The following is a 27,487-nucleotide window of genomic DNA, read 5'->3' on the forward strand; positions in this document are numbered from 1 at the left end:
TGCCCCCCTTTTCACCACTTTCCTATCTCCCCATTTTCTTTTCTTTAAAAGAAATTAGCATGGAGGTTAGCGGGAGTAAGCACTTTTAAGCAGTAGTTAGCAGGCGTGTGCGGGTGTGAGCTTGTGTGTGCTTATCTAAGCATTGCTAAGCGTTGCTCAAACCAATGCAAACCCACTTACAACTGCTTAAAAGTGCCTTAGTCACTCTGTATGACAGGGCCCTTGTACTGCTCAGCAGAAAAATAAAATACCCCTGTCAGTCTTGAACCCCAGACCTTGGACTCACCAGCCTGCATGAAGTACCACTAAGCCACAGCAGATATACAAGAACTTTGTGCTGAAAGAAATATATCATGCATTACAATGAGTGAATGTAAAGGGAAAATAGGAAGGCCATAACACAAAGCTTGTTCTGTGGATCTTTACCAGCAATTGTTGTGGAATTGCATTACATGAGTGTGATAAGAGAAGCAGCCATGCTAGTAGTGAATAATGTTACAGTAGCACCTTACAAACCCCACACAGTATCAGAGCAGGATAAACACTGGCATATTTGAATAGGTCAGAGGCCACACCTCCCAACTGTGACTGATTTACAGGGATGTCATTGATTTGCAAACAAATGTTAGCTGTGCCCCCTGACTCCCTGTGAAATGTACTAACAGTACGCAAAAAGGTGGGGAATCCCACTTAATGATACATGTCAATAAGTGAGAGTAGACACTGCTTGCATGTCAGAAATGGTGTAGTAATACATATGCTCCGAATACCCCAAAGTCTCAACTGCAAAATATTTGAAATATATCACAGGTGTATCCCACTGATATGTACCTTTCCCTGAGGCTGTTCAAATATATACCTGAGAGTATCTGAGGCCTGGAAGTGTCAGAAACACACAGGCATATCAGCCTGTCTGCTGTTACACACTCTGCGAATAGCTGTAGAATGAATTCCACAAGCATGCCCTTATGTAGGAGTACAACACAGAAATATCAAAGGATGTAGCCATGTACTGCTAGCAACCACCTGTGACAATGCCATTGTTCAGGTGCTGAAAAGACTGGTGTGGTGCACAGTCAATGAACACTAGGCTAACCTCTGTCTACCATCTGGATATGTCCACAGGTGGGAGCTACTCAGACAGATTACTAGCCTTTATAGACTTACAGGTACACAGCAACTCTGCATGTTCAGCAAGATAAACATCCCAGGATAATAAATAATGCACTCTGCAGTTCTGCACCCCTACCCAAAGGTACTATATACCCATGTAGTCAGGCACAACCAAGAGTGTAGGTAGGCATACACAGTACAGAAATATGTCCAATTGTCCTGAGCAGACTGTGCTAATGTCAACACAAACAAACCACAAACTGTTCAGAAGTGAGTAACGTACTAATGACAGTATAGCAGTTCATAAACAGTGCATGTGCCTGATATTCATAATTGGTAGTACAACATACTTAGTTGTCCTCACCCCTCTCTCAGGGGTGGAAGGTTTCAAATATCCCACATAATGTATTGCATATACACAGCTATTGCTGGTAAAGAAATGGGCAGCTGTGGACCTTCTCCACACCCATCGTGTACATCCCAAGCTGGTTTCCCTACTGTCTTCCCCTCTTTGTGCACCCTTTATCACCACATTCCTATCTCCCCATTTACTTTTCTGTCAAAGAAATGAGCGCAGGGGTTAGCGGGAGTGAGCACTTGTAAACAGTAGTAAGCGTGTTTGCACCAGTGTGCGTATGTGTGCACTTAGCTTAGCATTTCTAAGATATGATAAGCTACGTCAAGCTTAGCTTAGTATTGCTAACATAAAATAAGTTAAGCTAAGCTTAGCTTAGCATCGCTATGCATCGCGCAAACCCGCGCAAGCCAGCTTACAACTGCTTAAAGGTGCATTAGTCACTCTGTATGACAAGGCCCTTGTACTGCTCAGCAGCAAAATAAAATACCCTTGTCAGTCTCAAACCCCACACCTTGGACTCACCAGTCTGCATGATGTACCACTAAGCCACAGCAGATATACAATAACTTGGCGCTGAAAGAAATATTACATGCATTACAAGGAGTGAATGTAAAGGAAAAATAGGAAAGCCATAGGAATAAATTGCAATAAAGAAATATAACATGCATTACAAGGAGGGAATGTAAAGGGAAAATAGGAAAGCCATAGGAATACATTGCAGTAAAGAAATATAACATGCATTACAAGAAGTGAATGTAAAGGGAAAATAGGAAAGCCATAGGAATACATTGCAATAACTACTGTTGTATGCCAGTTAATTCCCTAATTCCAAAAGAAAGTACATACTCCCATGTATCCAGTGTTAGCATTAGGAGGTGTGAGTAAACTTACACACTGATAAGAGTGTACTGGAAGAAGCAACAGTCAGGTTTCAGTACAACATGCATTTCACTGGCTACAACCCAGCTTCAGATATGAGACATATACCAGCCTTCTGACTGACACAACAGTGTCCACAGCAAACAAGCATGGTCTCCACCTTGCAAAACTGAAAGGCCTACATCTACCTAACCTATCATTTTATAGCAGTGTCCTGAAATCACAGTGATAACTGCAATTACCACACAGCAGGCTGCATGCAATTACTAAATGGTGGGCACCAGTTGGTGCAGAGGCCATCACATGCACATGTGCAGATACCTACAAAAGCAGCATGTACTTGCTGTCCACACATGCAATAATATCATTGCAGCAACTGGAGAGAGAGAGAGTGAGAGAGACAGACAGACAAACAAACAGAGGTGGTTGAAGACACCAAACAAAAAAAACAAACAAAAAAAAAAATAAAAACACGTCAACAGGTACAACAGACAGAGGTGAGAAATACAAAGGTAAGGTATGTAACAGATATGTATTTGCTGGCATCCAAATGATGTGTCTGAAGGGTACTCTACATACTGTGAACCCTCCATATGTGGTAGCAGTCCGTATCTATATGTATATGCAGATGTGCATAGGGCAAGGGACATACTGCAACTGTTAGTGAAGGGTGGATATATATATATATATATATATATATATATATATATATATATATATATATATATATATGTAGGTTGTAGTGTGTGGCATTGAAAACAGCAAGCAGTGCAGGTATATGTCATGTGGTGGTTAAATGCTGTGGGACTGAGTTACAGCCAGTGAGGCCTGCTACAGCTATATGGCCTGAGGACAGCGAAATGCATTCTGCACATCACTGTGCAATATTATTACATAATTGTATGTATCACAACTGTTTCATAATTGATATTCCCACCATGAAAGGTGGGCAGTATATGTGCCTATATGTGCATGTATATGTACAGCAATGGATGTTTACAAGTATGTGTGTATGTGTATATATATATATATATATATATATATATATATATATATATATATATATATATATATATATATATATATATATATATATATATATATATATATATATTATATATATATATATATATATATATATATAATAGATATATATATATATATATAGATATGGATATATAGATATATACATATATATATATATATATATATATATATATATATATATATATATATACACATATAGATATATATATATATATATATATATATAGATATACATATATATATATATATATATATATATATATATATATATATATATATATATATATATATATATATATATATATATATACATATATATATATATATATATATATATATATATATATATATATATATATATATATATATATATATATAGTGAGAGAGGGAGACACGGGGTCAGACATATTGCAACAGGTGCCTGGTGACCAAGGCATGGACTGAACACCAGTGTTGATACTGCAGTGCCATACCCCATTCCAAAACACTTTACCCACTACCAGATAGGTGGTTGCCTGCCTAACACTGAAAGTGTCAGAAGGGAACATGGGACACAGGTGGACAGTAGCCTCCCCTTTGATATTCACAGGGCCACACTAGTCTTGTAATCTGTCTACGTGGTAAGTGTCATCACAAATGTTGTGTCATGTACAGAAATATAGGTCAGTGTTCCCCTGTACTCATCACAATGCCCCATGTGGTATGTAACTCACATGACAACTACAGCAAGTGGAAAAGCCACAGACATACCTCACAAAGAGTAATACTGCCCTCAAACACATACCCTATGCAGACTGACTCACATAACCACAGCTATAATGCGTTGCATACCGGCCACCCAGAGGTTACCTCTGCCGAAAATACTGAGGTATGTCACACCCATAGCAGTCAGACAACCACATTGTCAACACCTCACAATCCCACCGGCCTACACAGCCTAGATCCCTAATCCCTGCCACCTGAGTAAACAGCACATGCTAGAGGGATAGGCTCCTATTGGCAAATATGCCATACTCTGGAGTAAACCACCCAGCATTAACAAACAAGGATCCTCAGTAGCAGATGTCATACATACCCCTGATGATTGTCTGGGGGATAGGTAACACGCCCTGGGAATCACCTCTGTGTATCTGGTTGACAGGAGCAAGTGAAATCAAATTACATGTGTGTCAAATGCCAGGGTAGCATATGGCTAGGCTGCTGTAGGCCCTAGGGCCAATAGCGTATTACCTACCTATGACACAATGCACACACACATGTACTCAGTGCAATACCTGCTATGTGAGGTTTAATGAGCGTGACAGTGAATGTGTGTAAGGTCTGTAATGGTGTGATAGCTTAGTGTGAGGTTGTTTCTGTCATGGTCGTTTGTGTCCTAGGTGTGAGGCCAGAGAAGGATGTGTCAGTTATTGGGATGCAGACATAGTAGGATGGCATATGTTGTGATGTAGTTCCTTGTGTATGACTGTGGTGTCCCATCATAGGCTGAAGCAATACATGTATGCTCAGTAAGTGGTACTGCTGGTGAATCCAGCTGACATTTGAACTGTTGTACTACCTGAAGCTGTAGGCCTAAACAGTACAGTATGGTGTATGTTCACATTCCCTGGTAACACTGTCTTGTGTGTTTCCTGTAGTCTGCACAGATTACATACCTCAGGCATAGGTATCTGTAAGTAGGGGCACACAGTACTGTAAGGTACACAGGAAATGCTCATCTGTGTCAGCATACATTTGTGTGTTGTATGAATGTCTGATGTGTGTGTAATGATGACTGTAACATGTCCGCAATCACATGTGTTTTGCAGGGTTTGCATGTGTACCTAGCAACATGTATACTCTGTTACAGCAGTATGCCAGCTATATTAACAATTGTGCACATATATTAGGTAGGGGTATGGCATCAACAACTAGGGTGGGTTACTGGTAATACTGTAACTGTACTTCACATTCATTGCAATGGATGACATATTTCTTCATGCATTAGCTTGATATGTACCCCCATGGTGAGGCTGTGCATTGGATCCCAAACAGTGTGCTGAGTACTGGTGTATACTGGTTTGTTATATGGAGTGTGGCAGGCACTGTCAGCCAGTTGTGGGCTGAACACTGATATGTGGTATTGAATGTGTGTATCCTCTGACAGACGAACAGCTGCTAACTGATATCTGTACTGTATAATGTTAAGTGTGCCACATGACTTGCTCACACATATTGTTTACTTGTCTTCCAGGCTTATGGTTCATCAAAGGAATCCCTCCTACACAGCCACAGAGGAACAGGAAATCCATCACAGCCTGGTTCAGCACTATACCCTGCTGTTTTCCAGGGCCAGCCAGCACCAGCATGAGCATACTGCACTGTGGCAAGATCTTGTTCATCGGGTAAATGACATAGGCATGCATAACCAGACATATGAGCAGGTATGCCATCACTGCAGTGATTTAATTAGACATGTCTGGCGGCATGCGTCTGATATCCATAGACAACAGCTTGCCACAGGTGGTGGAGTGGCCATACATCCCCCCTGACCAGAGTGGAGGAACTGCTCCTAAGTGTGGTGGCTCCTGGCCTACAGCAGCAACATCACACATGTGTCATCATGGAGGCTGGAGCCACCCAGCATGGTGACATGGAGCATGCAGGTAACATGCCCTAGCTGTAGACTACTGTTACCTGTATTGTTAGATTATGCATATGTGAGATGTGTACTGTGTTTAGCAGTTGTGCTGCCTATTGTGTGCAATACTGATATTTTGAATAGTATCTGTACACCTATGCCTGTTGTTCTACTGTAGTTTAGCACACTCACAGTAGCAATGCCACAGTTGTGGCCACTGACAAACTGTGTCATATTCTTGTAGGTCCCTCTGGTGTGACAGCAGGGCAGATGATACATGCTGGTGAGTGTGTTAACACTTTAAAATTGGTATTGAAATGTGCATGTCATAGGTGAGGTTTAGGCCATGTACACATAACACACCTATGCATAATGCATGCTGTGCATGTTTGCTCTGAGATGTTAAACATCTCAGTAAAGTCAGTAGCTGCCTCAATCACATGCAATGCACAGAGCATCAGACACAAATGTGGCAACACTGTACTGCACATTGGATAGGCATAGTTGACACACATGTACACAACCTAACACGTTTGTCATACGCAGTACACCTCCACATGTTACACATAGTGTAACCAGACACCTGCTGCCAGTTCACACTTCAGTATCCCACATGTCATCCACACACCACACATAATATACCTGAGGGTAGGGGCCTAGCATGGGGCTGAGCAACACTCTTCAACACATAACACAGTCATGTTAGGCAATGCTCCCTATTGGGCACCTCACACACCCTTGTGCAACGTGGCTGTGTAATTGTGAACTGAGCCATGGCACTGCGGTTCAGGTGCAGCATGCTAGGCGGTGGTCTAGCACACTTTAGTGACCTTGAATGACCACATGATGCATGATGATGATGGCTAATGGTACTACACCCCATACAATTACAGTGACCACAGTACTACACATAGCTGTCATTGCTTTGCACCTCCATGTTGTGTGGGTGCACACATATGCACCTATACACATTATGCATAGCATGTTGTGTGTGTGGAAACATATGCAACTATACACAATATGCACAGCAGTCGCATTCTGTACAAAGTGACACATATTTGTCCTGGAATGCTATTGGGTATATAGGTCACATGACACACATTGGGTATGTGTGATGTTTAATGTTGCAGTCATGTACCATGCAATGTCATGGCTGGCACTGGCATATCTGGAATATGACCCACACTCACCATAACCACTGTACAATGGCCATGTCCAGGATTGGTATTCCATCATGTATACATGCACCACTCATCCTGCGTGTGTACATAGCATGCATGTGCTGCACCTGTGTCCACAATTATCTGCTACAGACACAGACACTGCAATCAGACATGGAAATCCATGTGACACACAGATAACACATGCAGCCATGGTATGTATACCTGTGAGTGATGGTGCACAGGACATTGCAGAGCTTATAATACTTGCACATAAATGTTGTGTCCTTGTACACATTGTGTTCCAGGGTGTAGGCAATCACTGAACATGTACACACATGCACCACAGCCATGTACACTGTCATTAACTATGGCTGTCTACACTTACACTTCATGGAGTTGATCAACACTTATTCTGTATGCTGACACGTGTGACGTGACTGTTTGCCTTGTGATACTGTCACCCACCTTCAACCACTATTGAGTATGTTTTGGATTGCTGTTGTGTGTGTGTATCTGCTGTAGTGAGGAGTGTGCATGTATTCCTGTGTGCATGTGTGCATGTGTTCCTGTTTGCATGTGTTCATGTGTGCATGTGTTCATGTGTGCATGTGTGTATTTGTTCATGTGTGCATGTGTTCATGTGTGCATGTGTGCATGTGTGCATGTGTTCATGTGTGCATGTGTTCCTGTGTTCATGTGTGCATGTGTTCATGTGTGCATCTCTGCATGTGTGCATGTGTGATAACATCATGTACAGATTGGAAAGTGTGTTTCCTGTCTTACTCTCACAGAGGTTGGGTTGGCTGAATGCAGCAGGGAACCTGAAGTCACTGCCACAATTAGTGGAGATGATGAGACATGCATTGTGGCACAGGTAGGTTTGACAGGGTCTATTATTGGTCCACCAATCGACAGTACACAGCTTTCAACCCCATCTATACGCACACTCATACTGCCAATATATCCCTCATCACCAATGGCCGTAGCCGAGGGACAGCATACAGTTGGCATTGATCAGGAGAATGTGATATCCATGGCACATGCATCCCCTCACAGCAGCCATACCCAGATCCATGGAACGTTACCACATAGGCAGATGTCCAAGGGTTCTCGTGGGAGCCCCGCTGGTCGTATTGCCCCTGGCAGACGTGCCCCCACAGGTCTTACAACTTCAGCTATGTTCCGGACTGTAATGCAGGCACAGGCACATATGGAACGGTACACCAGACAGGGACTAAGGGCGCAGAAGGCCCATAACACTGCTATCAGTGACAGTATCCATGACCTTGCCGGTGCCATATGTAATTACACCGAGATTATTGATAGACGTTGGAGGGAGACATTAGATGCCCTCCAAAATGTGTTTTCCATGAGCCAGGACCGTGCGGGATGGCTGAGACGTCGACACGGACGTATGCCAGCAACATCAGCAGCTGGCAGTCGTCGCGGATGACACACAGATCACAGCCACTCCCGTAGTGCCAGTACCAGCCCCAGTAATGCTGGGGCTGGCTTGTCCATCGACCGTCCTAGTAGACCACGTACACATGGCTCTGGGCAATCCCAGCAGGGACGTAGCTCCAGTTGACATACCTTTGCGTCTGATGATAGTACCCAGTCAGACTTGGTACCCGATACTGTCCGTAGCACCCCTGCCAGGCACAGGTTCCGTGTCCATGCCCAGAGACAATGATCTGTACAGCCTGGCAGGTACAGTCTGTGGCTGTCCCACAACCTCCCGTATATGGCAGCCACATGGTGGAGCTGTGTGCATGCAGACACACAAACATAAACCAAACACCTAGGGCTCACACAGACACACACACATCACATCAACATTGGCCCATGCTGTACTGTTGTCCCACACAAACACACACACACACACACACACACACACACACACACACACACAGACATGTTGATTGGATGGGTCAATGTCGGGCTCTGGCAAACCGGCTACACACCCTGTGCATATGATGAGACCTGTGCCACCTCCTGTCATCTGTAACATTGATGCAGGAACAGGCTAACACGGTGCTGATGCACAGGGTGACTTTGTAGCAGTGTAGCAATGTTACCAGATTGTCGACAGGAAAGTGTAATGATATCCTTGTAGGTATATCTGAGCAGGCATGGTGCATCAAAGCTGTGATTGTCAATGTTGTATTGTGTACACCTGTGTTATGTCTGAGTATGTCTTGTTTGCCCATGTGTCACATGGATGCAGTGTGTAGTGTTGGCAGCATGTGTTAGTGAGTGGACAGTGTGTGTGTGATGTGTGCATTACAGATTTGCAGGTGTACATCTGTGAACATGGTGGGGGTGCACTGTCTGCATGTACATGCATACTGGACACATGGGATGTGTGACATACCCTGTATTACACAGTGTTAACATCTCCGAGTATCTCGTGGTGGCCAGTATGCATACTACTACAGATATGTTCTAACATGGGTACACATGTGTGTGACATGGTTTGGCACTCTGCTGTGGGTGATACTGTTACTAACTGTCACTGTTTAGAATTCTGGTAGCATACACAACCTCGTCAGTCTGACTATAAACAATTATCAGATGATGTACAGACAACTGACACACAGATGTAGTGAACTCAGTGACAGTTGTATCCTTCCGGTACTGTACTATAACAGTAACCAGTGGTATTGACCGCCACCCGTTCCTGGGCCCACACATGTTTGGCATATAGCCCCTTAGGTGCATGAAAACACACTAGGGATATGTCCATCCACATCTGGAAATGCATGCAGTGGCCTACAATGCATTCTCCAGATGGGACACATATCCTACACAAGGGTATCATACAGACAGATGCCTGTTGTCCAACACATGCTGCAGAGCTGTAAGCCTACTATAGCATTGTCACCACATTTACTATACATAGTATCCTGACAGAATCTGGGCATCTTGGGGCAATGCAGCAATTGCCTCATGTAAACAGACAACCCTCTCCTCCTACCAACCAACACTACAACCTGTGAGAGATGCACTGATATAGCCAGACTGGAAGCAATGGTCTCTTCACCCATGACTGGAATAGACAGTCAAGAGGTGATGGTAAACACTTTCACCACACCACACTCATCACATAGTTCCTCAAAACCTACACCACCAAAACACACACATAGAAACACAAAACACACACCTACATTTGCAGAGCCTCTCAATAGAAACCTGCCCAAGCATCAGACACATCCGAAGCATAAATGCAAGCAAACTCCACCCCCCAACACAACCCAGATGACACATAGACCACTAACTCAGTGTGCCACCCAAACACAGCCCATAAGGCATAACAACGTACCCAACAGTCTAGTCATAGGTGACTCTATAGTCAGGCACACTGATATTCCACTCACTAGATTAAACAAGGAGAAAGTTACTGTCAACTGCCTGTCAGGTGCCAGGATCCACCACATAACGCATGCACTCAGGTCGCTCCACAATAAGTACAGATATGACACTGTCATTGTCCATGTTGGTTTGAATTACCTGAGATGTACCGCCGTGGACTACATGAAAAGAGACATGGAGGAGCTCTCCAATATTATATCCCAGCCAGGTTTGACTCTAACCTTGAGTAGCATCCTGCCATCACCCAGAATGATACCACAGTACAAGGACAAAATGATTGCCTTCAACAATTGGCTATGCTTCTGGTGTAATTCTAAGGGGATCCAGTATTTGTCTGCCTGGGATGACATGATCGACAGACCACAATACTTTGCCAGAGATGGCCTATACCTGTCGCCCTTAGGATTACAATGACATTGTCATCTGTGCAGTGACAGGGACCTGGTTCAAAGCTCCTGAGAGCACCCCTGCATTACCAGGCCACAATTCATACCACACCTTTCGGCCACATAACCCTGAACGAAGCACTAAAGGCGGCGGCGTGTCCATATTCATTAAGGATATCCACACTTCCAGGCTAGTGACTGCTGATTCCTAGACGTATGCACTTTATAAGCACTTACATGAGTGCATGGAGCATGCTATCCCTAGTAGAACCAAGATGTTATCCTCCAAGAAAAGGGTAGACAATCTCGTGGTCCTCTGCCATAAACAAACTCTACAACAGATGAAAGAAACTGTTGCAAAAAAGAGTAGAAACCATGACTGGTGGAACTCCCTGGTCAACCTCAGTATGAAGCTGAGATCCCTCATAAAATCCTCCAAAGCTAGTTACGGAAACTAAATTGCCACTGACTCTGACGACAATCACAAAGCATTTTATAGCTATGTCATGAATCTAAATGGGAACACTCAGATCTGCTCTGAGTTACAGCACAATGGCACTAAATATACAGAACCAACTGATATTCCCAACATCCGAGCAGATAGGTTCAGTGCTAACTTTATCCCCCTCTCACCCCATAGAGGGCACATTTGTATACCGAATGTATGCAAGGTTACTATAATCACGGCTGCACACGTGAAACACACACTCTCCAAAGCCGAGAACACAACATCCATGGGACCTGTCACTATCCCAGGCTGTGTACTACATGGCCTACAGAATGAACCGGCACCCTACCTAAGTACCATGTTCAGTCATAGCCTCACCTCAGGCTTTGTACCTACTGAATGGCGCAGTGTGACGGTAATCCCACTCCACAAAGGTGGAGCCATGAAGGACCCCGGGAACTACTGGCCCATTAGCCTGACGAGCCTGGTCTGCAAGGCCATGGAACATATCATCGTGGAACTCACAAACAAAGACATTGGTAATCTCCAAACTCTGGACCCTAACCAGTATGGATTTGTAAAAGGCAGATCATGCCTCCTACATCTGACTGACATATTTGAACCAGTCACCAAAGCCATACATGAGGGTAACATGGTTCACACAGCTTATCTAGATCTCGCCAAGGCTTTCGACACCATCCCCCACTCTAGAATTCTAGGTAAGGTCACTAAACTATGTATAAACCCCTATGTCACAAGATGGGTTGCCAACTGGCTCACAGACAGCACCCACACTGTGGATGTAGCAGATTCCAAATCCAACATCAGACCACTGATGAGTGGAGTACCACAGGGTTCAGTCCTGGGTCCTCACCTGTTTGGTATCTACTTCTCTGAAGTGCAGATTAACACAGAAGGTCTTTGGCTTACAATGTGTGCATATGACTGCGAACTAGGAGCCATAATCACAACTCCTAACAAAGTGGACAAACTACAAAAGGGTCTCCCTGAGACAAATACCTGGTGTCAAAGCCATGTCCTGAAGCTCAATGCAAAACAGTGTATTGTCATCCCCTTTGGTAAAAACTCTGTACCCAAGACCTACCACATAGCTGGCAGTCTACTTTATGCCGAAAATGTGTTAACAGACCCTGGGACACAGGTGGACAGTAGTCTCCTCTTTGATAATCACATCGCCACAGCGGTCAGGAAATCCATCTACATGGGTCATCTCATCACAAAAGGATTCTCACCCTGAAATAAAGAGGTCATTGTTCCACTCTACTCATCGCTCATTAGATACATTACAGAGTACAATGGCCCTTTTGTTATGTACCTCACAAGACATCTACAACAACTGGAAAGACAACAGAAGTACCTCACATAGTGGATTACTGGCCTCTAACAGATTCCCTACACAGACCGTCTCAAATAACTACAGCTTTACTCCATCGCATATCACCTACTCAGGGCCAATTTCTGCCTAATGTATAAAGCTATGTCAAACCCAGATCTGTTGAACATGCTCTAGTTAAAGAAATACCAATCCCTCCAAGCTACACACTCTAGGGACATAAACCTTGTCACCACAATAAACAGAACATGCTGGAGGGATAGATTCCTGTCCCAGAGATGTCCCATACTCTGGAACAGACTACCTATGTCAAACCAGGCACCTCATTAGCACTATTCAAGACATAGCTTGATGATTGGATGGGAAGTGGTCAATTCACCCCAGGAATGACTTCTGTGGCTCTGCTCGATGGGCACAGGAAAATAAATTTCTTGGGTGGTAAAAGCCAGGGTACATGTCTGGATAGGCTTGTAGAGGCCCTAGGGCCGATAGCCTAGTACCTACCTATGAACCTATGACAGTACCACATAGGTGGTAGCCCCCAACATGTATGTTGAGTAGCAATGTGTACATACAGCCAAGTGTTATGTCTTCTGTCCTTTGGTATCCACATATCCAAAGGTATTCTGAAATCCCTTCATGTATCACATAAGCAATAAGGGGCCTGTATGCATATCTACAAGTCTGTTGTACACCTATAATGACTGTCCATTATTGCCAGACCTTGTTGTATATGAACATGTCTGACATATACCCCAGGCATGTACCCTCGCTCACAGTAGTCTATACAAACTGTCATGGGTGTTTGTGACACAGTTGACTATGGCCACAGATCACTACAGTGGCCGGCCTTGTCACATACATACCGCTGTGACCTATGATCTGAGAAGCAGCTGCACATTCTGTCACAGGTAAGAAATGTATTCATGTAGTATGCAGGCTACACACCTATGTACTACTTGAGGTCACATGTACATATATGTATTTGCCACACAGATACCTGATGTGTGCAATGCACATACTGTTTGTTCCCTGATATGTCATACCGTAGTAAATGAGAAACACAGATCACATTGACCAACAGTGTCTCTCTCTCACACACACACACACACACACACACACACACACACACACACACACACACACACACACACAGCAATTGCAGGATTCAAACCCCTACCTAGCTATGTTATTACACTAGTGATATCTGCATTAACACAAGGCGCTATATGCTTTACTTGTGTTTTCAGTTCAACCACTATATTTGTAGGATGCTGACATCATCACACTTGGCAAAGAGCAATATACCTCATTGTAGGTATTTCCCTAGTCTCCAAAAAGGACATTCCCCTCAAAGGAAGTCACACAGACACACCCCCACACACAACAATTGCAGGATTCAAACCTACCTTCTACCTAACTATGTCATGATACTAATGAAGTACGCATTAACACGACGCGCTATATGCTTTACTGGGATTTTTCATTTCCACTGCTATATTTGTAGGATGCTGACATCTTCAGACTTGCCAAAGGGTAATATAACACTTGTCAGGCATTTCCCTACTCACCAAAATGGGCACTTCTCTTCCAGGAAATCACACAAACACACACATTCCCCCCCACACACACACACTCAGCAATTGCAGAATTCAAACCCCTACCTAACTATGTTATGATACTAGTGAAGTACACACTAAGACAACACACTATATGCTTTACTGAGATTTGTCATTTCCACTGCTATATTTGTAGGATGCTGACATCATCTGACTTGCCAAAGGGGAATATAACACTTGTCAGGTGTTTTCCTTCTCACCAAAAAGGGCACTTCTCTTCCAGGAAATCACACAGACACACACATTCCCACACACACACTCAGCAATTGCAGGATTCAAACCCCTACCTAATTATGGCATGATACTAGTAAAGTATGCATTTACATGACGGGCTACATGCTTTACTGGGATTTTTCATTTCCACTGCTACATTTGTCAGATGCTGACATCATCAGACTCTACCTGGTACTGTGTGCACTTTGTTATATGCAATCCCAGGACTGCACCATGGGGGACAGCAGGTGTTAACAGCTTGAACAGGACACCACAATACTTGGCTTGTGTGATCTATCTCTGGACCAGTTGCCAATCCATCATATGACAATACATATCTATGCACAGAGTGTTGACTATGTAGATACGACATGTGTCTGGGATATTAGATATTGTTTATGACTTCAATCATGTAGGACCCCATGGCCTTGCAGATCAGATGTCATAGGCATATAACACTATAGTTCCCATGGTCTGTTGTGCACCAACACTTGTGGGGTGTGCCATATGTTGCTGTAACCAGTTCAACAGTGTCATATCCTGTAGAGAGGGTAAGGCTCATCAGACTGTTCAGGTGCAGGGTCTGTTTGTTCTGCAGTTCACATATGACACATATGGGATACATTGTAATCCACTCGATGCCATGTGTTCAGCTTTGGGAGTACCTGTATATCCAATCTACATGTGATATCCCCTGGTATGATGATAGGGCCTTTTGACAGTGGGAGGTGGCTATGTATGTATGGCCTTGTGTGACAGGGGATGTTGGCATTGTCAGTCATTTACAGTTGGCCCTGACTCAGGGCATATATGAGTGTACATTGCTATGTATGATATAGCTGAAGGAAGTGCCATAGTTCTGTCTGGACTCCTTCACAAATAATCTTACCAAACACCAAGGAACATAGGCACTAAACCCATGTTATACACTTTTACACACTTAACACCCTACTGATCCTTTTTGTTCAGTCAAATGAGTATTTCATCATTGTATCATGACATGTCCGAGGGTCGGCTTTGTGTGTAGTCTCCAGTCCAGCTGGTGAATATGGGGATTGTCAGTAAATGTTACAACTGCCTTATGTACACAGACAACCCTTTTCTCCTCCAAACATACCCGGATATTTGTGAGAGATGCAACTCTATGGACAAACTGGAGGCTGAGCTCTCTAGACCCATGACTGGCACAGACTATCAGGAGGAGAAGGTAACCACACACACTATGACTCCAGTGTCACATAGATCTATAGCAACAGCAGACCAAACACATAAACACACAATCACATACTCGGAGGCTCTAGATAAACCTCTACCTAAGCAGCAAAGACCCCCACAGCAGACACCCAGACACCTGCTTCCCCACCAGTATACCCACATATCACAAAGTACACAATGTCACTGTGCCACACAGTTAGTGCCCTTAAGGCTAAACAACACACCTAATACACCTGTGATAGGTGACTGTATTGTCAGACACACTGATGTCCCACACACCAGGCTGACCAAGGTGAAGGTCACTGTAAGCTGTTTATGGGGTGCCAGGATGCACCACATAACACATGCACTCCAAAGCAGGTACAGATATGACTCCATTATTGTCCATGCTGGTGTGACTGTCCTGAGATGTTCCTCCCTGGACTACATGAAATGAGACATACAGGAGCTCTATGATCATATAGGCCAGGCCGGTATGACCCTGTCCTTGTGTAGCATCTTACCCTCACCAAGAATGATGCCACAGTATAAAGACAACATGATCAATTTTAACAGTCGGCTAACGTATGTGTGTCATTCACAGGGGATCCAGTGTCTGTCAGCCTGGGATGACATGCTCATCATGCCACGTTGCTTCACTAGGGACGCCTTGCACCTGACACCCCTGGCCTTTCGAATATTGGCTAAGGCACGTGGCACACCCATAGTGCCTTTTTTAGTCAGGGCTCACATGACAAATCCCACTCCATAGACAATACCAGGTGAAATTAACGAAGGGTAATGCTGCTCAATGCCAGAGGTGTACACTTCAAACTGCACGCACTCAAGGCTCTCTTCAGTATGGGGAATATAAATATCTGTGCAGTAACAGTCTCCTGGTTCGAGGCTCCCGACAGCACCCCAGCACTACCAGGTTACACATCATACCATGGTTTTCTGACACAATAACCAGGCCATACCGCATAGGGGGGGAGTATCCATATACGTCAGAGATACACAAACCTCCAGGATAGTAGCACTGCACAAATCATTGGGGACCATCCATGTGTAAGTAACAGTGGCCTAAACCGCCTTTCAGGTAGTAGCCTGCTACAGACCACACTCCCAAAGCTAGGGAACACACTTGGCTTTCATGAGAACAGAACACTGTAGAATATGTAGGTGTGTACAAACAACATTATATTGGATGACCTGTAGTAGCCAAACATTTACTGGGAATACTACTCAAGCCCCAAGACCCTCGCACAATGGTTCCTCATATATATCAAATCAAATGCTATGGAACAAGTGGTCAACACCCCCACATGAGGGGTATACATATTGGACCTGGTCATCACCAACATGGGGACTCTATGTTCCACACCAGAGTTATACCCCTCATTGTTAAGGTCACACCATACATTTATGTCACCGGACATCCATATCCTGTCTCCACACCCAGCCAAGGTAATCTCAGTGAGGTACTTCTCAAAAGCAAACGTCATACTTCTCAGAACAGATGTGTTTTTCTTCAAAGCACCCAGGCCACTGGGAACTACGACTCATATCACAGTATCCTTTAGAAACCCATTGTATGGACACCTACAGGAATGCATGGATCATGCTATCCCACATGACTCCAAGACTCACACCTCTAAAGGCAGGTGACCTGTCTGGTGTACCCCGGCCATAAATAAGCTATGCAACAAAAGGAGAAGGCTACTACATGATAGAGCAGTCTCCCACAAAGGGGAGGCATCTCTGATCATTACTAGCAAGAAGCTACAATCAGTCATAACATCATGTAAGACCAGCTTCGACACTACAATTGCACATGACACTAAAGGCAATCACAAGCCCTTCCTTAGTTATGTCAGGAACCTGGGTGGCAACTCCCAGATATGCTCTGAGTTACTGCATAATGACAATGAAGGACACTTAACCCACGCACATTGCCAAAATCCTGGCAGACAGGTTGAGTGCATATTCCTAGCCCCTGTCCCCCACACACACATGTCCCTGACAACAGAGTGTAGCCTCCCTGTCATCACAGATGAACAAGTGAGAGCTGCCCTCTCCAAAGCAATAACACAGCATCAATGGGTCCAGATGGTATCCCAGGCTGCATCCTACACATGCCTCATGAAGAACATAACACTCACATAACATCACTGTTCAATATTAGACTTACTACAGGATATGTACCCAAGGAATAGCATACAGCAACAGTGGTCCCACTCCACCACGGTGGTTCCACAAGGGACCCTGGACACTATCAGCCTATAAGCCTGACTAGCCTGGTCTGCAAAGCTATGGAGAGTATCATCCTTGGACACATTTACAGATGTTGACAACCTCCAGACACTGGATCCTACCCAATTCACCTTTGCTAAGGGCAGATCTTGCCTCTTGTACCTGCTGACTTCTTTGAATCAGTTACCAGGGCCATACACATAGGGAAGGTAGTCCACACAGCCTACCTGGACCTCACAGACCCCTTTGGCACAATACCACACTCGGGCATCTTAGATGCACTCACCAGCTTACATATCAACACGTATGTCCCAAGTTGGATTGCCAACTGGATCAGGGTTAGCATCCACATGTTCAGACTTGCAGGTGCCATGTCAGACTCTACACCAGTTACATGTGGCATCCCACAAGGCTCAGTTCTGAGACCTGTCTTGTTCAGTATATATTCCTGCGAGGTACAGGCTAACACGGGGGGGAGTATGGCTGACCAGGTTCACAGATGACTGCAGACCAGGTGCCATAATCGACTCCAGCTGACACATGCATCCTCCTACAGAGTCCCCAGAGATGGATAAGTGGTGCCAGAGCCATAGCCTACAACTAACTGCCATACAATACATACACATCCCCTTTGTGAATGACAAAGTGCACACAGATTAACACATAGATGGCAATCCATTACATAGAGAAGGTGTACATATGGATTTGGGGTCCACAGTAGATACTCATCTCTCCTTTGAATATCACATTGGCAAAGTGGTTAGGTAGACCTTCTATATAGCCCACCTTATCCCAAAAGGTTACACATCTAAATCCAGAGAGGTCATTGTGCACCTGTACTCATCACACCCATACTTGAGTACACTGTCCCATTTGGGATGTACCTTACCCGACACCTGCAACTGTCATGACCCCTATGGTACCTCACGAAGTGGAACAGGATACTCATACAGATGCCCTACACAGTTCAGCTACAGAAACACCAGCTGTACTCAGTTGCTTAACGCTTACCCAGATGCAATCTGTGGCTGCTGTATGCAGCCATGTCCAGCCCAGACTTGTTGGACATGCTTCACCTCAGGATATCAGAATCCCTTACAGTTACACACTCCAGGACTTCTACCTCAGCACAGCATTAATAGGACATGCTGGAGGGACAGATTCATATCCCAGAGGCTCCCCTCACTCTGGGACGACATCCCAGTCCAAGTTAGGCAGAGCCCCTCACTGACCCTCTTCAAGGTAAATACCGACAAGTGGATGGGTGATCATACATTTACCACTGGGATCTCTTCTGGGTCCCTGCTAGACAGAGGCACAGTAGACTAACCATACTATGGCTATCTTGTGTGACCTGTTATTCAATGGCACAGGGTGGTGACAGCCATATACACTCTGGCTAGGCTTCTGAATGCCCTAGGGCTGATACCTAGTATCAACCTATGAACCTATGTACCTATGATAATATTTGGAGTGCACATTGTTTATTGATGATACTGACTGCAGATTTGTTATCCCCTTTACTTTCCCACTTTCTATGTAAAACATATTTATCTGTTGTACATATCTGATTATGACAGGAATCCCAGATGTTATATATGTGCCTGTTGTCTTATAACTGTGTGCACAAGGCAGGATTGTTGGCTAGGGAGAGGTTTTTGGGTTAACAGGTGAACTGCCAGATATGTGTGGCCCACTGCTGCACTCAGACAAGGCCTAAGTGTGTGAGCATGACCAGTTTGCACATTCACTGTTTTGTTGCCTGACATTTGTTTCATTTCTTTAAGTGTGTGAGCATGCCCAGTGTGACCTTTCAGTATGTTGCTGTCTGGAGGCCAGTACATTTGTTACCATGTGTGAACTTGCCCAATATTAACATGTGTACTATATGTGTTTGAAATCAAGTTATATTTATACTGCAGGGCTCACCTTTATGTTATAAGGTGACATGTATTATGCTGTGACTGCGGGGTTTCCATGACACACTTTGCGTACACTTATCAGCATGTCTTCATACAAGCTGACCAGTGAAATACTGTCTTGGTTTGGTGGTTTGGTACTGTGACTATAGTGCACAGTATCCTGGGTTTGGGGCCTGTCACTGCTTTAAATTTTCATACTGGCCAGACCAGACTGCTTAAGGTCAACTAAAGCATATATGTGCATGTTTACCTGCTTTTGCTCAACTATGGGAAAATTTGACCAGACTTGACCAACATTGCTCAACAGTTTTCAACATTGCTGAACGTTGGCCAATATTGCTCAACATTGCCCAAAGTTGTGCCAGTTAGTGCGTACACTTATGTTTACATATACTACGTAGTGGCAGAGCTGTTTAGCACTGCTTTATATTGCTTAACACAGGTCAATCATGCCTCAGGTGGTGCTGCAGGGCTGCCTATGTCGGATGCACATAGTACACTCCCTATACATGTTTGACAACAGGTAGTGTCAAGTTAGGCATCCCTTTTACTGTATGTGCGGGTCAGAGAGAGGTATAATTTCCAGGGTTCCTACTGAGCCAGTGTATGTGCTATGCGTTGCCTCTTTGCCAAGGCCAAAGCATACTGGGCACGCCTCCTTCTGCCTACTGGAGCAGGCTGAGGTTGTTCCTCCTCCGAGTCACCCTCCACCTGTGATGGCCTTGGCAATGGTGGGGGGCTGTTTGGCCAAGGCCTATGCTGATCCTGCTGCAGCTGTTTTCACAGGATCATATTATGTAGCATAGCACATACCATGACAATTTGGGTACATGTAGTTGGTGAGTACTACAAGGCTCCACCAGAGGTGTCCAGGCACGGGAACCGTGATTTGAGCAGCCCAAACACACACTCAATTACATTTCGTGTTTGTGCATGTGCCTCGTTATGGCGTTCCTGTTCCGGTGTGTGTGCATTTCTGATGGGTGTCATCAGCCATGGCTCCAGTGCATATCCAGCATCCCCCACTAGGTGACCATGAGGGATGTCTCCATTGGCAAATGTCTGGTACAGCTGCGTCAGATGCCAGATATGGGAATCGTGGTAGCTTCCAGGGCAGCCAGCACACACATTCATTATTATGCCCTGGGCATCACACATGACCTGGCAGTTGGAGGGGAAGCCCTTGCAGGTAATGTAGGCCCTACCCCGCTCACCAGCTGGTGCTTTGATGTGTATGTGCGTGCCGTCTATTGCACCCACTACCTCAGGATATTCTGCTATTTGCTGGAAGAGACACATATTGCTGGCCAATACCTCACGGGAATTGGGGAAATATACATGATCACCGACATGTGCTGACATGGCATCCAGGAACTGGTGCAGTACCCTGGATGCTGATGCCTGTGATATTCCCATCATATCACCAGTTGGTCTCTGGAAGGTACCTGTTGCTAGTATTCATAGGCCAACACATACCTTGGTTTCCAATGGAATGGGTTCCCCTCTGTTGGTTCTGTGTGTGAGGCATGGCCTGCACAGCTCAACAATTTGCTGCATGAGGTCTCTGTCCACTCTATAGCGCTCCACTATCTCCAGCTCATGTAGCCCCTTGTAAGTTACCCTGGGCCTGTACATTCTTCTCTGTCTCCTCACTGTGGGTTGTCCAGCAGCATTTCCATTGTCACCACCCTCAGCATGTTGCATATGTCGCCTTATAACAGCAATGGCAGCCCCTAACATTTCTTTGTCTCAGTAAAGCTTTTTCAGGTTTCACTTCTATTAGCTTACTGCAGTGTCTGTTGTGAGAAACATACTGGACTGTTGTTTGCAGAGTTTTAAGTGCTAGGCTGGGCTGGGCTAGTGTACTGCCTGTGAAATTGCCTGATTCTGATTGTTTTCACCTGCTAGTTCTGCTAGTACTTCCTGGTAGCTTCCTACTATTTGTTGTGCTTCCTTTTTCCTTTCTGTTTCCTCAGGGGAGAGAGCGCCGTGCACAGCAGCTAACAAGCACGCACACATGCTTACACAAACTAAAACTTGCTTATTCGGGTTAAACCGCGTACACACCAGCGCAAACGCACTTACAACTCTTTACACAGCATTATACATGCTTACTCCGGCTTAAACGCGCGCACTCACGCTTACACGTGTGCCCTCTGTCTTACTCAGGTTTACACGCATGCATACCCGTTCAGCAAGAAACTTTGGTGATATCCACAGCATACACCTTCCATTTCTTGGCTTTCCCTAGCCTACCTGTTGACACATCTCTTTCCATGATGTATAAATGACAGCTGACACATGCCACTCTGCTCCAATGAGCTTCACTTCTTTCATACATACCCCCCTCGTGATGTCACCTATCTTCTACTCTGTTACTCCCCATATCCTACTCCTACACTCCACTGACTGTGCTCATTTGCTATGTAAACTTGCGATTCACTATCCTAATACTCATTTACGTAGGATTGCCTACTAATGCTTGGTTACATCTCTTAGACTGAGCTTCCCCCCTTAGCAACCTCTACTCGGTGGCCATGTTGTCTTCAGCCTGCCACTCCCTTGCATTTTACATTAACAATTTCAATAAAATCCACATTTGTGGGTGTTAATTTTTAGTATTCTGGGTTTTAGAGTGCAGCCTGTTTGCGTGGCGCTGCGCTACGTTTAAACATCGGAAATCAGCGGAAAAAAAATTGTTATTTTCATATTGCATCAGGAAACATTTCCAATGACCGTATATTTGGCCATTGGCATGCTTCCTGCACGGGATGCAACTTTTATTTGGAGCTGTCACAGCTCCGTTTTGCTATTTGCAGAATGGTACTCAGTTGTCAACTGAGTACATTTGTGCAAATAACACTGCTCTTACTCGGACAGGTTCGGGTTTCCTAAATCGCAAATCTACCTCATTTGCATGCATTTCGCCTGCAATTGAGGTAATTTGCATATCCCAGCCCTGTCCTTGTAAGTGCCGTTTTAGGAGCTCTCTTACACGCCCTTACAGGCTGTTCCTGGATCGCTCGTCAGACATGATTGCTGCATGGAGTCTTACTCTACTCTAAGACTCCATGCAACCCTTCGTGAATCCGGCCCTGAGACTTAAGATAGGGAATGGAAGTTGTAACAAGTACATCTATTTCCTGATGCTGGAGCATAATCTTGGGACACCGTGCACTATTAATCTGTTTTTAATGAAATAATGAGTATCCTTTTCTAAACTGATTTAAAACTGGATTCTTTGTTGTAAACATTAATACATGTTAATATACTTGAAATAGCTAAGTGATGATTCTGAAAATTCAATAAAATCTCAAGAAAATAAGTCATATTGACAATGGAATTACAACATTTGATTCCTTTTATTTTGGATTTTTTAATAGTTTTGTAAATTATGTTTCTAATAACAGAATAAAGCAAAATGGTTATGGGGAACCCCTGTGTTTGACCTGTCATATTTCTGATTCACTCTTAAGGTTGACCATTTCCAGAAAAATATGCAGAAGCTGAATCATATAGAGTTGTAACTGTACAAAGGTAGTGCAGAAGAAAACCAAATTGTGTTAGCACAGCAGAAAGAAAAGGTATTTGAACTCAAAAAAAAAAAAAAAAAAAAACATTGCTGGCAGCTAAAGCAAAATCCACTTGTTGATGCCTTATATAATTAATTCACACCTAATGATATGATCTTGCATTTGCTAGCATTCCACAAATCATGATTTGCCACCATTCAAAGTGTCCAGTTAGAATTGTTTTATATATAGCTTCATAGGTTCATAGGTAGGTACTAGACTATTGGCCCGAGGGCCTAAGTAAGCCTAGCCAACAAGGTTCCCTGGCTTTCACCACCCAAGAAAATTATTTTCCTGTGCCCCTGTCAAGCAGAGCCACAGAAGTGATCGCCAGGGAGAATTTCTATTTCCCTTCCACTCATCAAGATTTTTCTTGAAGAGGGCTAATGAGGAGCTTTGTTTGATATGGATGGGTAGCTTGTTCCAGAGTATGGGAAGTCTCTGGGACAGGAATCTACCCCTCCAGCTTGTTCTGGTTATTGTGGTGACAAGGTTTAGGCCCCTAGAGCATGTAGCTTGGAGGGATTGGGATTTCTTTAGGTGGAGCATGTCCAACAGCTCTTGGTTTGACACAGCTTTTTATGTTAGGCAGAGATCACCTCAGAGTAGGTGATATGCTATGGAGTAAAGCTGGAGCTTTTTGAGATGATCAGAGTAGGGCATCTGTTTGATGCCAATAATCCTCTTTGTGAGGTACTTCTGCGGCCTTTCCAGCTGTAGTAGATGTCTTCAGGTACATTTAAAAAGGGGCTTTGTACTCTATAATGGGTCTAATGAGTGATGAGTAGAGGGGAACAATAACCACTTTTTTCCTGGATGAGAACCCTTTTTTGATGAGGTGTGCCATGTAGAATGATTTCCTGACCACTGTGGCAATGTGATTATCAAAGGAGAGACTACTGTCCACCTGGGTCCCAAAGTCTCTTATCATATTTTCAGTGTTAAGTAGACTGCCGCCTATGTGGTAGTTCATGGGTACAGAGTTTTTACCAAAGGGGATGACAGTGCACTTTTTAGCATTGAGCTTGATGCCATCGCTCTGACACCAGGCATCTGTCTCAGTGAGGCTCTTCTGTAGGATGTCCACATCATTTGGGGACTCGATTATGGCTCCTAGTTTGCAGTCATCTGTGAACTTCATTAGGCAGAGACCTTCTGTGTTAGCCTGTACTTCAGAGAAGTAGATATCAAACAGGAGAGGACCTAAGACTGAACCCTGTGGAACTCCGCTTGTCACTGATTTGAAGTCAGATTTGGAGTCTGCAACATTTACAGTGTTGGTTCTGTCAGTGAGACAGTGGGCAACCCATCTAGTGATGTAGGGATTTATACCTAGTTTAGTGAGTTTATCTATAATTCCAGAATGGGCGATAGTGTCGAAAGCCTTGGCAAGGTCAAGACAGGCTGTGTGAACCACCTTACCCTCATCTACAGCTTTGGTAACTGCTTCAAAGAAATCAGTCAGGTTCAGGAGACATGATCTGCCTTTCACAAACCCAAACTTGGTGGGGTCCAGAGTTTGGAGGTTAACAATGTCTTTGTTTATAAGTTCTATGATGATACATTCCATGGCATTGCAGACCAGGCTCATCAGGTTAATAGGGCAATAGTTGCCAGGGTCTGTGGTGGCTCCCTCTTTGTGGAGTGGGATAACTGTTGTTGTGTGCCATTCAGTGGACACAAAGTCTAAAGGGAGGCTATGACTGAACATGGTACTTAGGTGGGGAGCCATTTCGTTCTGAAGTTCATGTAAAATGCAACCTGGGATGTTATCCAGTCCCATGGATGCTGTGTTCTTGGCTTTAGAGAGTGCAGTTTTTACCTGCTTAGTTGTGATTACAGGGACTCTGCATTCTTCTGGTATAGATATGGGTCCTTTAGGGAGTGAGAGGGGGGAAAAGTTAGCAATGAACCTATCTGCTAGGATGTTGACATTATCAGTTGGTTCTGGAATTTTTGTGCCATTGTGCTGTAATTCAGCACAGATCTGGATGTTGCCATTGAGATTCTTGACATAGCTACATAATGCTTTGTGGTTGGAGGATATTATGAGGGATCTCAGCTTCTTACTGAGGCTGACCAAGGACCTCCTCCACTCATGTGATTTTACTCTCTTTTGCAACAGTTTCTTCCTTCTGTTGTAGAGTTTGTTTATAGGAGGGGACCACCAGATTGGTTTTCTTTTTCTGGAGGACAGTGTCTTGGTTCTGTTAGGGATAGCATGATCCATGCACTTATGTAAGTGCTTATTGAGTGCATTTGTGTAGGATTCAGCAGTCGTAACTGTATTGTCCATCTGCATGGGTGTCATGAAATTCCCTACTTCTGTCTTAAGAAGCATGAAGCTGGCTTTCGAGAAATTTTTTATGGTGGTTTCCTTAATGGTGGGTGGGAGTAGGATGTGGATGTTTAGTATGATTAACTTATCATCGGATCTGACCAATAAGGAGTTGACCTCAGATGTGGAACACCGGTCTCTCATGTTGGTAATGACTAGGTCTAGGATATTGTTGCCCCTGGTGGGGATGTGGATAAGGTGATCCAGGGCATTGGAATTTATGAATTCCAGAAAGCGTTGAATGAAGCAGTTGGTACATGAGTAGTTTTCCCAGTTAATGGTGGGGTAGTTGAAATCGCCCATTATTAGGGTGTTTGGTTGAATCCTAATATTTTCCAGAATATCAAAAAAAGAGGAGGGGGAATCCTGGGGCATTGTGGGGATCTGTAGCAAGCTACAGTTTGAATTGCAGTTTTGCCCAGAGTTAGTTGCACTTGGAAAATTTCGGATGCATTATGCTGAGCAACAAGCCTGAAGGCATGGATATCCTTAATGAATATGGACACACCTCCACATTTAGTGTTCTGGTCCTGTTTAGATGGCCGAAAGGTGTGGTATGAATTACAGTTTGGTAATGCAGGGGTGTTCTCTGGAGCCTTGAACCAGGTCTCAGTTACTGCACAGATATTGATGCTCTCCATTTTAAGGAGTGCCTCAAGTGAGTGCATTTTGAGGTTTAGTCTTCTTGCATTCAGTAGCATTACCCTCAGTTTTTGTTTGCCTGTACCTGTTACAGTGGTGGATTTGTCATTTGAACCTTGCCTAAAAAGGCAATATAGGGGCAGCAAGAGCCTTAGCTAGTATCCAGAATCCCAGAGATGGCAGGTGCAGGCCATCTCTGGCAATGCATCAGGGTCTGTTGACCATGTCGTCCCAGGCAGACAGATACTGGAACTCCTTAGAATGACATCAGAAGCTTAGCCAATTGTTGAAGTCAATCATTTTGCCCTTGTACTGTGGTATCGTTCTGGGCAATGGCAGGATGCTCCTCAGGGCTAGGGTCATACCTGCCTAGGCTACAAGATCAGAGCGCTCTTCCATTTCTCTTTTCATGTAGTCCAGGGAGGTAAGTCTCAGGTCATTCACAACAACATGGACAATGACAGAGTCATATTTGTTCTTGTTGTGAAGTGACCTGAGTGCGTGGGTTATGTAGTGGATCCTGACACCTGACAGGCAGCTGACAGTAACCTTCTCCTTGTTTAGCCTGGTGAGTGGGACATCAGTGTACCTGACTACAGACCCACCTATGACTAGTGTGTTGAGTACATTGTTTTTCTTTATGGGTTGTGGTTGAGTGGAACACTGATTTTGTGGGCTATGTGTCATTTGGGTTGTGTTGGGGGTGGAGGTTGCTTGTGTTTCTGCTTTGGAGGTCTCAATTGCTTGGGTAGATTATTATTGAGAGCCTCTGTGAGTGTTTTTGTGTTTCTATGTGTGGATTTTGGTGGTGTAGGTTTAGTGGGACTGTGTAATGAGTATGGAGTGGTGCAAATATTTACCTTCTCCTCTTGACTGTCAAGTCCAGTCTTGGTTGCAGAGAGCTTTGCCTCCAGTTTGGATAGATACGTGCATCTCTTGCAGATTATAGTGTTGGGTGGTAGGAGGAGAGGGTTGTCTGTGTGGGTCTTTATTA

This window comes from Protopterus annectens, chromosome 2.part0 (assembly GCF_019279795.1).
Source record: "Protopterus annectens isolate FY-2018-M chromosome 2.part0, PAN1.0, whole genome shotgun sequence".
Lineage (NCBI taxonomy): Eukaryota > Metazoa > Chordata > Ceratodontiformes > Protopteridae > Protopterus > Protopterus annectens.